General features: G+C 44.2%; 1 long non-coding RNA gene across 1 annotated transcript in view; it reads right to left on the bottom strand.

The window, feature by feature from the left end:
• The window catches only part of LOC107183029, a 20465-nt gene extending 14773 nt beyond the window's left edge, over positions 1-5692 (bottom strand). Inside the window, exons 1-2 of the long non-coding RNA XR_001513808.1 lie at positions 5678-5692; positions 1292-1297 (exon numbers count right to left, since the gene is read on the bottom strand). This is a non-coding gene — a long non-coding RNA (uncharacterized LOC107183029). The remainder of the gene's footprint in view (positions 1-1291; positions 1298-5677) is intronic.
• Between the last annotated feature and the right edge of the window lie 5026 nt (positions 5693-10718).

The raw sequence follows: 10718 nt of genomic DNA on the forward strand, positions 1-10718 counted from the left end.
AACAGTGTCTTCTCTAATGACATTTAAATGGGAACTCCTCTTTAGGTAATTTTCTGTCTCACTCTTGCTGCCTTTAAGATTCTTCCTTTGTCTTTAACATTTGCCATTAAAAATACTTTTATTGATTTCAGAGAGAGGAAGGGAGAGTGATAGTGAGACAGAAACATTAATGATGAGAGAAAATCATTGACTGCACACCCCTCATTGGGATCAAGCCTGCAACCTGGGCATTGTCCCTGATCAGAAATTGAGCCATTACCTCCTGGTTCATAAGTCAACGCTTAACCGTTTTGTCATGCTGGCTGGGTTCCTTTGGTTCATCTTGATTGGAAGTCCCTGTGCCTCCCGAATTTGTGTGACTTTTTCCTTCATCAGGTTGGGGAAGTTTTCTGTCACTATTTCTTCAAACAGGTTCTCTGTTCCTTGCTCACATTCTTTCCCTTCTCATATTCCTATGATGCAGATGTTGCGTTTGTGTTTTCCCAGAGCTCCCTTAAGCTATCCTCCTGCTTTTTAATTGTTTTTCTATTTGTTACTCTAATTGGGTATTTATTTCTATATTGACTTCCAAATCACTGACTCAGTCCTCTGCCTTAGCCAATCTACATTTAATTTCTTCCAGTGTGTTCTTAATGTCAGACATATTATTCTTCATTCCTGTCTGGTTCTTGTTTATGGTGTCCATTATCTTTTTTTGCAAGGCAAATATCTTTACTTCTGAAGAAGGGTACATACCAACACAGAGTCTGGCAGCATGTACACTGAACAGGCATTCCACTCAGGCTTTTATGCCTGATGCACGTGATCTGTTCTTCACTCTTGATTGGAAGAGCTTAGGCTCACACTCTTGCGTGATTGGCTAATTTAAAGGAAGGAGTTGACCTTTTCCATTTCATAATGGTGGCCCGCAGGGGAATTGCAAGTCGTATGAGCCAAAATGGTGGCTGTCAAGTCACTCGAGCCAAAATGGCGGTTGCCTAAACTCCCTTTGACAGAATAGATTTCTTCTTTATTCTCACAATTCCCCCCTTTTCTTATTTAACTCTTCAAAGTCGGCTAACATTCATTGACTTTCCTGCTCTGCAGCATCTAGGAGAAGATTATTTTGCTGTTTGGTCAATACGGTTTCAATTAACACTTGGATAAGACCTTTCATACATGGGATGATATAACATCCCATCACTGTAACTCCTAACCTGCTGCCATCACCCACCCCAGTTTTCCGATCAGAGCCTGACAGCTGGGGGGAGGAACTGAGAGGTCAGCTGTTCCACCTGCTCACTGGCCCCACCCCCTGCTGCCACCAACCCTAGTTTCCCACTTGCCATTGGTGATTGGAGCCTGATGGCTGGGGGAAGGGACTGAGAGTTTGGCTGTTCCTGCCTGCTTGCTGGCCCTACCCTCACCATGGGTTGCCCTCTGTGTGTGGGGTGACTGGCAGGGCTGGGGCCTTGGCCTGGTGCCACCCGCTTCCCCCACCACACACCCCCAGTTCCCCACTTGCCTTTGGTGATTGGAGCCTGCCAGCCAGGGAAAAGGACCGAGAGGTGGTTAGTGCACCTCATAGTGACTGGTCGAGTGGTCGTTCTGGTTGTTCCACTGTTAGGGTCAATTTTCATATTATCCTTTTATTATATAGGATAATCCAATCCACATTCTTGTTTATAGTAGACCACCAGAAAAGGACAGATTCAAATCCTGCAGCAATCTGAAACTTATTTGGCACTCTGCTTGAAACCCCAATGGAATCTGTTTAAAGATGGGGATCAAAGGAGCCCCCTGGACTCCCTCTCTTCTGACTGTCCATTGAAAAAGGTTTACAATATGCCAAAGTGAAAGGGATAGCCAATTGCATCAGAGTGAAAGTTCCACTGCAATTGCTGGGCAAGGCCACAATTTATGGTCTCCCACAATACCACCAGAAATCAGCACAGGGTATCAACAGCGCAGAATGATTGGCTTCTGAGGATACTCAGCCGTTTACCATAAACTCCGAGTACTGTCTCTCCCACATTGAGACGCGGGAGGTATAGTTTACATCAGGGGACGAGGGTCGGATCATTTTGGGGATCCTTGCTTTTTAGCTCTGTTGGATGGGAACAACAGGGAGAGAGTCTTACAGGAAGCATTTCCCCAGGCAGTTTGCTCTTGATACAGGGCAAGCATACATTTCACCCTGTTACTGTCTGAAGTCCATCCGAATGGAAATGGGACCACTTGAGACTCTAGCCTTCCTGCCATGCGAGTGTAACAGTCACTTTTATTTAGGGCACATACAGAATATTTAATCCATTCCACCCAGGCATTCATTTCCTTATCTATTTTCATGATGGTGGCAGTGTCAATTTCCTTGGGTGGGGCTACCAGTCTCAGGGCAAACCTTCCTAGGGGATCTTATCCTGTGACATCTCCTCTTAAACCTAGTCCTAGCCAATCTCTTCGCCTAAAGGCTGAATATCCAAGTCATTCCAGTTATCTATAGTTAAGAGCAAGGGATTACACTGTAAATTCTGGTAAGCATTGGGAGGAGTACCTCTATACAGATGATTCTAGTCTTTAGGTGACAACTTTTTATCTGCTGGTCGGGGTATAGCCATCCAGCTCTGGTATTGGATGGTCCACCATACATGATTCCCGGTAGGATAAAGGGATACACCATTCGCTCCCAGTGAAGTATCAGGACACATGTAAATGGAGCAGCCCTGTAGCTGCCTATGATGGTTGAGATCTCCACATAATATAATTTGGCAGGCATCAAATTGAAGGATTATGGGATTATCTCCCTTAATTACATTAATCAATAACTTAACTGGGTAAGCATGATCTGGATTGTACACATTTCCTCAGCCCACATTGTAAGCCCTTGCAATTTTCCAGAGAACCCAGTACATGAGGGTTATTAAGACAACTCACAGGTTTTTTTTGTTAATTTCAAGGGGCTATGCCCTGGTATAGCCATCCAAGTTGGAGTGTCTCCACCTGGAGAAGCTGGTAGTCCACCCTTATCCTGTGTGTGATAGGTCAAACTTCATTCTACAATCCAAACAGCAGTAAGCAAGACAAGGTGCGGTCCTTCCCAGGAGGGTTCCAACTTGTTTGTCTTCCAAGTCTTGATTAGAACAAACGTAGTCTCCCAGTCAGGTGGCAATGAACCAGAAACTCTAGAGGAGGGCTTTGAGCTAGGAGGCCCTTTAATCTGATTGCAGCGGTTCTTGCTTGCTTGGGCCCTTCCTGTGTTGCTGGCTGACTCTCAATCCCGAGCTCATAGTTGGCCAGTAGGTAATGGCTTTTCCTCCTCACTGAGGCCACTGCAACGTGGCAGTGGGGTATACCCAGGAGACAGTTCTAATGGCCCTTTTGCGACAAACAGAATCCCAGATGAGCCCCCAAATTGTTAGAAATCAAGCGAGCCCCCCCCAAATCAGGGGCCCTGGTAGAACACAAAACATACTTGGGAGCCAGACAGCAAGGCAAATATCTTTATTTCTGCAGAAGGGTACGTATCTACAGAGTCTGGCAGCACATACCTGCATTAGGTTTCTTAACTGTCTTTATCATCATTGCTTTGAACTCTACATCTGATAGGTTGCTTGCTTCCATTTAATTTAGTTCTTTTTCTGAACACCCCTCATTTTCTTTCATTTAGGGCTTGTTTCTTTGCCCATTTTTAGCTGTCTCTGTATTTGTTTCTATGTATTAGATAGAACTGTTTCCCATTCTTTGTGTGATGACCTTATGTAGAAAGTGTCTTGAGGGGTCCAATGGTGGTCTATTTGATCTCCTGAGCTGGATGCTCTATGATAGCCCCTTTTGTGCATTATTTGGGCTCCCCTGATTTAACTGAGACTTGATCAGTGATATCCAATTTGTGAGAGGGATCTTCCTTCTGAGTTACTGACAGTGAGGCTCAGCCCCAACCTCATCATTTCACCTCATCATTACAGGTGCTGACAGAACAGAACAAGACACAATAGGACCAAACAAAAAACACCACAAAAATCAAACTATGCAAACAACAACAGTAAAGTCTAAGAAGGAAAAAGAAGAGAAAGCAAAGGAAAGACAAACTAAAAAAACAAAACAAAACTAAAATACATGAGACCAATGACTTAGAAGGCATATAAAGAATAAGGGGGGAAAAAGAAAACTGGCAATATGGGAGCAAGAAAGAAGCTAAAATATTAATTAGTATAGCAATGAAAAAGAGAAGGAAACTGAAATTAAATGAAACAATAATAATGAATTTAAAATGTCATAATAATAGATATATTAATATATAGATAGGAAAAGTTAAATGGAAAAAGAATAGAGAAGAGAAAAATGAAATCAAATGACAAAAAGAATAATGAGACAAAAAAATAGAATCAAAAGAAAAAATAAAGATATGCAAGAAAAAAAGAGAAAAAAGGGGGAAAACAGAGAACAAAAACAAAACAAGAGGCACTACACACACACACACACACACACACACACACACACACGCACCTAAAACCAAAACCATATATACTCACAAACTCAAAAATCTTAGAATCTGTTATTTGTGGAGCTCACTGGATTTTGCTGTTGTTGAATCTGTTTTTTTGGTGTGGTGTGTCTATCCTGGGCCTCCCAGGAGCTTCTCTGGTGCAAGGAAGGCAATATGAACCACTGTCCCTTTTTGGCCCTAGACAACCTAATTGAGGCCCTATAGGTTGAAGCCCCTAGTAGTCCAGCGGGTATGGCTTCCTTAGCCCAGAGGCTGGGTCTGCTTGAGTCTCATGCCTAAAGTGTCCCTGTTCTGAGCTGTTCTCCCTTCCCTGACTGAGCTGGGCTCTGCAGGGATATCCTGGTGTTAGCCAGGATCATTTGATCAGACTAGTGTGGGGAGTGGTGCCAGTAGCTTGTGGGGGTGAGCGGGCACTTCCTCTCCTTCCACTGCCTTAGCCCTGCCTGGCTTGCTGGCTCCTCCTCACCGCCACCTTCAGGGGCACAGATTTCCAGCCCCAAGCTGTTCCTCCTTACTTCAGGTCGCTGCAGGTTGGGTCAGAAGCAGCTGTTTTGCCGGAGGAAAAGAGAGCACCTCCCCTGTGTTCAGGTGGGCAGGATTGACCCTCCTTCCTTGTCCTACTGTCCAGTCCCCTTTCTACTCACCAGAATGAGTTCCTACAGATATGCAGCCTCTTCAGTATCCTCAGGTCCCCAGTTATAGAAGGTCAAAGGAAGAGGAGACTATATCCATCTCCCCGATTTTAGCACAGTTCCTTCCTCTGAGCCCTGGCAGTGGAGCAGAGCAGTTGTGGCAGCACAGTAGGGACAGCCATAGGTAAATCCACAGCAGTGTTGAGAGTCTTGTCGAGTCAGTGGTGGTCGTGCAGGTCCGAGCAGTGTCCTTGGCCATGCACAGGGTTTGGGACGGGGTGCACATGGGTTCAGACTGGCTGCGGCAAATTTGGGTGGTAGCAAGGCTGGGTGCCTAGCAGCTGCTGCTCCCCGCAGCCTCATCCCAAGAAGGACCTTATAAAACTTTTAAGATGGCACAGTCTACAAGCCAGAGCCATGTCCAGGGAATGGCTCTGGCAGTAGTAGTGGCTCCCCAGCCAGGAGAGCCTGGATCACCTGCCCCTGAGATTCCTGTGTACAATCTGACACCCACCCCTCCCACACATACGCACGCACATCGATATACTCACCCTCTCACTCACTTCCTCATTCACGCTCACCCTCACCCTCACTCTGGTCCTGCTAGGAGCCATGTTGGAGTCCCTGGAATTTCTCATATCCTTTATTTGCCTCCTTTTTCTTACTTTATTTTTTATTTATTTTCTTTCTTTCACTTTATCTTTCTCTCCTTTTAACATTTTCATAATTTTTTGTGTCTTCTTTTTAAAAATATATATTTTATTGATTTTTCACAGAGAGGAAGGGAGAAAGATAGAGGGTTAGAAACATCGATCAACAGCCTCCTGCACACCACCTACTGGGTATGTGCCTGCAAACAAGATACATACCCTTGACCGGAATCGAACCTGGGACCCTTCAGTATACAGGCTGACACTCTATCCACTGAGCTAAACCAGTTAGGGTTGTGTCTTCTTTTTTATTACTTTCCTTTTAAATGATATAGAGACTAAAAGAACAATACAAAAGATCAATAAAACCAAGACTTGGTTCTTTGTAAAGGTAAACAAGATTGAAATGTTTCCAGAAAAAATGGACAGCAACATGCAAAAAATGAAGCTAGACCATCAACTTACACCAAACACAAGAATAAACTGAAAAATCTATAAAATACTTAAATGTAAGTCACAGAGCCATAAAAATCCTAGAAGAAAACGGAATAAAATCTCAGACATCTCTCGGAGCAATATTTTTGCCGATATGTCTCTGAGGGCAAGAGAAACACAGGAAAAAATAAACAAATGGTGCCCTGACCAGTTTGGCTCAGTGGCTAGAGCATCAGCCTGTGGACTAGAGTCCCAGGTTCGATTCTGGTCAAGGGCATGTCCCTTGGTTGCAGGCACATCCCCAGTAGGGGGCTTGCACAGCCTGACCAGTGTGGTTCCATGGTTGAGCATCAACCTATGGGCCAGGAGGTTACATTTCAATCAATTCTCAGTTGGGGCACATGCCCAGGTTGTGGGCTAGATCCCTAATGAGAGGCGTGCAGGGAGGCAGCCGATTGGTGGTTCTCTCTCATCATTGATGTTTCTATCTCTCTCTCCCTTTCCCTTCCTGTCAATAAAAATATATTTTTAAAAAGCTTCTGTAGAACAAAAGAAACCATCAACAAAATGAAAAGGGAACCCATTGTATGGGCAAACATATTTGCCAATGATTCATTTGATTTCGGGTTAATCTCCAAAATATATAAAGAACTTATACAACTCAACACCAAGAAGATAAACAATCCAATTAAAAAATGGGCCAAGGACCTTGAATAGACACTTCTACAAAGAGGACGTACAGATGACCAACAGAAATATGAAAGGATGCTAAGTGTCACTAATCATCAGAGCAATGCAAGTTAACACCACAATGAGATATTACCTCACACCTGTCAGACTGACTATCATCAATAAATCAACAAACAACAAGTGTTGGTGAGGATGTGGAGAAAAGGAATGCTCATCACTGTTGGTGGAAATACAGACTGATGCAACCACTGTGGAAAACAGCATGGAGTTTCCTGAAAAAACAAAAAATGGAACTGCTTTTTTACCCAATGATCCCACTCCTCAGTATATATCCTAACAATCCCTAATCGCCAATCAAAATGATAATATGCACCCCTACATTCATAGTAGGGTTATTTACAATAGCCAGATCTGAAAATAGGCTGAGTGCCCGGCAGTAGATGAGTGGATAAAAAAGCTGTAAAAAAAAAGAAAAAGGCAGTGGTATGTGAACACAATAGAATACTACATGTCTGTAAAAAGAAGGAGCACTTAAATTTTGCAACATCATGTTGGACCTAGAAATTATTATGCTAAGTGAAATAAGCCAATCAGAGAAAGTCAAATACCATATGATCTCACTAATATGTGGAATATAATGAACAAAATAAACTGATGAACTAAATAGAACCAGAGGCATGGATACATTGAACAGACTTACAAATGTTAGAGGGGAGGTGGTTGAGGGGGACCGGATAAAGGAAGGTGAAGGGAGTAGTTAAAAAAACATACATGCATTTCCCAGAGAGACAGACGATAGTGGAGTGATGGCCAATCAAGGCTGAGTGGAGGTGGGCAAAAGGGAGAAAATGGGAGATCTCTGAAATAGTGTCAACAACAAAAAATTTAAATAAAAATAAATAAAAACAAAAAAAAAAACACCTCTTAGGGTTAAATTACAAAAAATTTATTATGATTGCAGTGGTAATCCTTGAAAAAAGAAATAGGTCTGCTGTGTTTTTCTGCCCCCCAACACCCAAATGAGGCTGGGGAGAAGAATGGGAATAGGAAAAAAGTGTAGAGAGTAAGCTGATGGAAAATTTATCATGACAAAGAGAAGCCAATATTAGTATAAGTGTTTTATCTCATTCCTGAAAAGTTTGGTTTGAGAGGATAAATTAAAAATAAATTAAGGTTTACCAGAGGGAAAGGAGGGTAGGGGGAGGCAGAAGAGGGTAAAGGTGGGACTTTGGGTGGTGAACACTCAATATAATATACAGATGATGTACTACAGAACTGTCACTTGAAAACTATATAATTATATTGACCAATGTCACCTGGTAATTTCAATAAAAATTTAAGAAAAGTATATTAAGGTTTAAAAATAGGCAATATAGTCACACGATTCAAAAATCAAACTGATACTAAAAGATATTTATTTATTCTTATAAATATATTTTTATTGGTGATAGTATTACAGATATCTCCCATTTACCCCTGTTTCCCCCCCCTCCTCCCAGCACCTACCCAACACTCTAAGTCTTCAAAACACTATTGTCCATGTTTGGTTTATCTGTTCTTTTTTTTTTAATGTATTTTTATTGATTTTTTACAGAGAGGAAGGGAGAGAGATAGAGTTAGAAACATCGATGAGAGAGAAACATCGACCAGCTGCCTCCTGCACATCTCCCACTGGGGATGTGCCCACAACCCAGGTACATGCCCTTGACCGGAATCAAACCTGGGACCCCTCAGTCCGCAGGCCGACGCTCTATCCACTGAGCCAAACCGGCTTCGGCAAGGTTTATCTGTTCTTATTCCCCCAAACCCACATTGAGATATGTCAGTCTATTCAAAGCCTCTATGCTTTGAGTCTTATTTTGTTGGTCAATTCATTTTGTTCATTAGATTACACAAATAATGATACTTGTTTTTCTCTGACTGGCTTATATTGCTTAGCATAATACTCTCCAAATCCATCTATGCTGTCCCAAAGGGTAAGAGATACTAAAAGATATAAATGCATAGTATTCCATAGTGTAAATATACCATAGCTTTTTTATCCATTCATCTACTGATAGGCACTTGAGATGTTTCCAAAACTTTGCTATTGTAAATAATGCTGACAAAGGCATAGGGGTGTATATATTCTTTCTGATTAGTGTTTTGAGGGCTTTTAGGATATATTCCCAGAAGTGGGATTGGTGGGTCAAATGGAAGTTCAGGTTTTAATTTTTTGAGGAAACTACATAGTGTATTCCATAGTGGCTGCACCAATATGCATTCCAACCAGCAGTGAACTAGTGTTCCCTTTTCTCCACATTCTCGCCAGCACTTGTTGTTTGTTGATTTGTTGATGATAGCCGTTCTGACAGGTGTGAGGTGATATCCCATTGTGGTTTGAATTTGCATTTCTGTGATGATCAGTAACTGAGCCTTTTTTTATGTGTTTCTTGGCCATTTGAATGTTCTCTTCAGAGAAATGTCTATTCAGGTCTTCGGCCCATTTTTTAATTGCTTTGTTTTTCTTTCTTTTGTTGAGTTGTACAAGTACTTTATATACTTTGATATTAACCTCTTATTAGTTGTATCATTGGCAAATATGTTCTCCCATTCATAAATTCCATTTTCATTTTGATGGTGGTTTCTTTTGCTGTGCAGAAGCTTTTTATTTATTTTATTACTAGAGGCCTGGTGCACAGAATTTGTGCATGGGTGGGGTCCCAAGGCCTGACTGGTGATCAGGGCCTATCAGGACCATCTTGCCCAGTCCCGATAGGGGCCAAGCCAGCTGGGGCCTGCTGGCTGTTGGCTGGGGCTTGGGGACCTGCCAGTCGCCGGATGGGGCCTGCCAGAGGGGGCCTGCTGGACAGGGAAGGGGCAAAGGGAGGGACCGCGGGAGGTTTGCCGGCCAGGGAAGGTTGGCTAGCCATAGGATGTTGGCTGTGGGAGTGCACTGACCACCAGGGGGCAGCTCCTGTGTTGAGCATCTTACCCTTGGTGGTCAGTGCGCGTCATAGCGACTGGTCAGCTGGTTGTTCCACTTGTTCGGTGGTAAAGGTCGCTTAGGCTTTTATATATATAGACTAAAGGCCCAGTGCACGAAAATTTGTGCACTCGGGGGTTGGTCCCCTCAGCCCCACACCCTCTCCAATCCAGGACCCCTTGGAAGATGTCTGACTGCCTCTTGCAATCCGGAACCACTGGCTCCTAACTGCTTGCCTGCCTGCCTGCCTGATTGCTGCCCCTAATCACCTCTGCCTGCCTGATCACCCCTAATCATCTCTGCCTGCCTGCCTGATCACCCCTAACTGCTTCCCTGCTGGCCTGATCGCCCCTAACCACCTCTGCCTCTCCCCGCACCCGGGACACAGGATTCCCTCCTCCAACCGGTCACAAGCACACAGGACCCAAGCTGGCTTTGTCCGGGCTGGCCGCAGCCACAGGGAACCGTGGGCAGGCGGCTTCACCAGGGCCATAGCCGCAGGTGCCCGGGACGATGGGGTGAATGGCTTGTCCCTCTCCCAGACCACAGCCACATGCGCTAGCACCCAGGACTGTGGGGTGGGCAGCTTTTCCCTCTCCTGGGCTGCAGTCACAGCCACTGGTGCCAAGGACCATCAGGTGGGTAGCTTGTCCTTCTCCCAGGCTGCAGGAGCAGGTGCAGCTGCTGGTGCCCAGGACCGTGGGGTGTGCAGCTTGGCTGGTCCCCATTCCTCTCTCATGAGCTCATTTGTTCCTGGCTGGTCCCCAGTCCTCTCTTATGAGCTCATTTGTGCCTGGCTGGTCCTCATTCCTCTCTCCCCAGTGTTGAGTGTCTGAGCCGTTATGGCGTGATGGCATGAG

This window comes from Myotis davidii, unplaced genomic scaffold (genome assembly GCF_000327345.1).
Source record: "Myotis davidii unplaced genomic scaffold, ASM32734v1 scaffold3939, whole genome shotgun sequence".
Lineage (NCBI taxonomy): Eukaryota > Metazoa > Chordata > Mammalia > Chiroptera > Vespertilionidae > Myotis > Myotis davidii.